At 34.3% G+C, this 4,463-nt stretch overlaps 1 pseudogene; it reads right to left on the bottom strand.

Annotated features, from left to right (window-relative positions):
- Nucleotides 1-309: 309 nt before the first annotated feature.
- Nucleotides 310-4,463, bottom strand: LOC132940598 (juvenile hormone acid O-methyltransferase-like; annotated as a pseudogene).

The raw sequence follows: 4,463 nt of genomic DNA, 5'->3' as shown, positions 1-4,463 counted from the left end.
AAACATCCGCATTTCCATTAACTATAAATTCATAATTGTATGAGCTATACATGTTACATATATTTCTTGAAAAAACTATTTAAAAAAACAAGAATAATTCCTATTTGATGTCACACGGGTTGATCTAGCAACTGACTGCTACGACAACTGTGCAATTTTTTTTAAGCATAATACGTTTTGAAAACGTCCAGAAAAGAGTTTGTTTTAAGACTGTCTGTCTTGATAACAACTAATTTAATTTAGAGTGTATTGTTATATAATATTATAATGAAATTAATAATTATAGTAAAATATATAATTGCAAGACATTTAATACCTATATCCTGAACTATTCTGTTGTAGTTTACTGAAGTATTCCTGAACTGTGGTATTTTTCGAAAATCTCCAGAAAATTCGCAGGTAATCTCGATCAGCAGGCCGCACCACAATTTGCCGATACATCTGTTTGATGTCTGTCATAAATACATATTTCCACAACCATGCACGAAGAAGAACAACTTGAATGTCGGGCTGAAGTTTCGGACCTGTATACATGCTCTCATTCAAGGAGCACCCAGCACTTGTACGAGCTGAAGCATTTAAAACGACACGAAGCTTGGTGGTGCTACTGTCCGGCCTAAGTACACAGTGATGCGGAATATAATAATGAAACACATTGTCTGCGTGTTCGATTGGAACCAGTTCCATGTGACCAGCATCCAGATAATCTTGCATGAAATCTGCATACTGGTGTTGGAGGTTGTGATCATTACTCAATCGGGTTTCGAGTGCCTGGAAGCGGCGAAGGGCAACAGATTTTGAATCACCTAACTGAGGCGATGCTTTTCGAAATGGAAGAGATACCATAAATCGTCCAGTGCTCAGTCGAGTTGTTGTCCTTTTATAAATTTCCTCGGCAGCACGCTCATCTGGACTGAGATGGCGAACAACAGGTAACTCTTCAAGTTCCCAAAAACGCCTGATAGACAAATCAAGGGTTTCAGAAACAGATAAACACATAGCGGTGACAGTTGACTGAGCATTACGATCGACAGAGCTCATCAGGATCCAACCGAAAACAGTCTCGAAGGCAATAGGCTCACCAGGGTTGCCTGTGGCTTTTCCATTTAGAAGTAGCATTGGCAATATATCGGCAAGAAGAACGTAGTCTTGTTCTGAGGCTGACAATCATTGCTTTGGCACTCTGACCAGCCTCGGGTCGGTCTGCCGAGAGAACGGTGGACGAGGAGGGAAGATTCTCCTTTGAGTCAAAATGGAGCAAACTATTATGGGACCGATCACAAGTTGTGCATTTGTGTTTTGAAGGGCATGATGAAGTAGAATGTCCTGTGCCCAGACAATTTATGCACCGATGATGGCTAGCTGGAAACGATCATTTGGTGATTTTGAAAGAAAGGTTGGACACTTCCGGACCGAATTTGATTTTGTACATAATGGACAGGTAACCACGGTGGATGAGCTGGTGGTCGTAGCTAGAACCTTTGGTGCAGTCGGGTAACGAGATTTGGAAGTCAACGATTTTTGAGGAGGTTTTTGCTGAGACGTGGATGACGTCAAACTCGACGTGTACTGTCCAGCACGTGCTTCCGCTGATCGTACATGACCTTCTTAAAAATTCAAGAAAATCGGTAATCGACGGTTGATGTCGGTCACTCACAATAATCTCCTAACGCGCTCGGAGGTCATAGTCAAGATGATTTTCAAAAATGTGGATCAAAATTGGGCTCCACTGCCGCGTAACAAAATCCAAATTATCTAAGGCAGCGGTGTGCTCTTGAATAGACGTGATTAAAGTTTTAATTGACGACGCATCGTTTGACTTGACGGTATGTGGAGATAACAGTACGTCCAGATGGATACGAGCTAAGTCATGCTTCTTTCCGTATCGCGAACGTAATATTTCCCAAGCTTTTACATAGTTTGCCGATGTCAAAGGAATATATAGCCTATATAAGGCCTCACCTTCTAGCGAAGTTTTCAATATCTCGAATCGTTCGACGTCCGATAGATCAGCTGGAGCATGGGATAGAATTGATGTGAACAAATCTTCAAAACCCTGCCATTCTGTTAGAAGTCCAGAAAATATAGGAAACTTTCGTGTTGGAAATTTGTAAGTTGATAGGTTTCCGAAACTAGCTGTATGATTATGTACTGACTGAGAAGAGGATGTGTCGAGAATTTGGTGCAAAGAAAAGCTAACACGTCTGCGAACGCAACCAACTCATAATACAAATTATCTAACTCAGCAGAGAGCTTGAGGCTCACAGAATTATCTACAACGTCAACTGGTGCTAATTTTTTTCCAACAGAAATCTCCATAACTTAGATGTCGGATTCTGCAGTCAACCGAATTTCTTTCAGTTCCAGTAGCATGGCTGAAATTTTTGCTCGTTTTCCAGGATTATGTTTATCAGCTTTGAACTCCCCCGATATATTAATATATATTTGCCATTCTATATCCATACATTTATACAATTTAACCAATGGATTAATTAACATGAAGTTAACCAGAATTTCTCCACCACTTTTCAACATTAAGTGCATATTCAGCAAGGAATCAACTTTATTATGAACCCAGTGAAAACAAAAAAATTAAAATATTTTGTTAAATGTGTGCGAATAAAAAGAGGAGTCATGGGCATTTTCTATATCCAGAACTTTGAAATCCATCTTGGAGCATCCATAGGCTTTTTTCCAAATTCTATCATTTCTATTGATTTATCAACACCAACCTAAAAAAAGGTGGATAAGTGGATGTCGCTCTGCTGTACAGTAGGTTACAAGTGGGTCACTGTAATGGATGGTGTTAAATTTGAATTCAATGATATAATATCATTGTATAAGAAAAACGATTCTGAGCGAAAACGGTCAGTCAGCCTATGATTTTACCAAGTATATTTGATGATATTATTGTGAATAAAGTAATTTATATATAACCTATTTACTCGGAGCCTTGTTTTAAATTTTCAATCTTTAGCCATAAAAGTTAAACATTTTATACATTTTTAACCACAAAATAATTAGTAAATTATAAATTTGATAAATGTTGTAAAAATTTGAACTTTAAATGCTTATAAAAAAAAATTGTGCCTATGTATTTTTAATATTTTTCAACTGCTATTAGAACGATATATCAGGAGCCTTATATTAAATTTTCACGCTTTTTTACCCAACAAATAAAAATTTATTGATATTTATAAAAAAAAAAACTAAAAAAATTGAAAACTGACAATGTCCGTAAACAGCTCAAAAAGAGTCAAAATATTTTCAACATTTTATGGTGTATAGAAAATTCTAATATGAACATTCAGTGAAATTTTCAAGTATCTACAGTCATTCGTTTTTTAATTACAATAAAATAAGAAAATTGTTACATGAGAAATCGAGTAAATATCAAATGTTGTAAAAATATAAATTTCAGACGCTCATAAAAATTTAATTTAAGTTTCTTCTAGACATTTTTTTTTTGATAAAGGTAGACAAACTTATGAGTAATCTTATATTACATTTTCAAATCATAGATTTAAAAAGAACAATTTTTATGAATTCTCAACTCAAAATAATTTGCTATTTTTCGTGATTTTTCCGTATTTTGTCAAAATTTGAACTTTAAATGCTTATAATTAAAAACTGTGACTAAGGATTTTTAATTTTTTTCATCTGCCTTTGAAACAATAACCTAGGAGCCTTCTATTAAATTTTCAAGCTTTTTTACTCAACAGATAAAATTTTATTGATATTTATAGAAAAAAAAACTAAAAAAATTGAAAACTGAAAATGGCCGTAAACAGCTCAAAAAGAGTCAAAATATTATCAAATTTTTATGGTGCATAGAAAATGGTAATATAAACATTCAGTCAAAATTTCATGTCCCTACGGTCATTTGTTTTAGAGTTACACCAAAAACCAAAATCGATTTTCTCGAAAACAGATTTTGCGTAAAAATTCCCGTTTTTCTTTAATTTTTCTTTTGTTTTTCACGTCGCTTGTGAAAACTACTGGGAAATTTTTACTTTTGACCCCCCCAAAGTACCAACTAGATTCACTTTCCTATCAGAAAAGTTACTATTGAAGAAAATCCAAGCACTTTTACTGTCCTAAAAGGTGATGACAGACACAAAAATAAAAAAATAAATAAAAAATAAATAAAAAAATAAAAAAAATACACACATCATTGTAGAATCAATACATTCATCGCTTCGCTCAGAATCTAAAATAATAATATAAATACATAATACTTGTAAAAAATTATATTTTGACCAACTTAAATTAACCAACTGATTGATTTTATTCTTTAAAAAAGGATAAAGAATATCTGAGGTAACATCACCTGGTCCACATCCTAAGTCTAAAACTATTTCATTAGATTTCCATACCATTTTTTCTATATATATATTTGAGATATCTCTGGGATCCCTCCGTGGCATACCATTATCTTTGATATACTACCTTGGGCAATGCAT

The sequence above is a fragment of the Metopolophium dirhodum genome, chromosome 3 (assembly GCF_019925205.1).
Source record: "Metopolophium dirhodum isolate CAU chromosome 3, ASM1992520v1, whole genome shotgun sequence".
Lineage (NCBI taxonomy): Eukaryota > Metazoa > Arthropoda > Insecta > Hemiptera > Aphididae > Metopolophium > Metopolophium dirhodum.
Note: the sequence above shows the minus strand (reverse complement) of the source record. Positions and strands in the feature narration are given on the sequence as shown.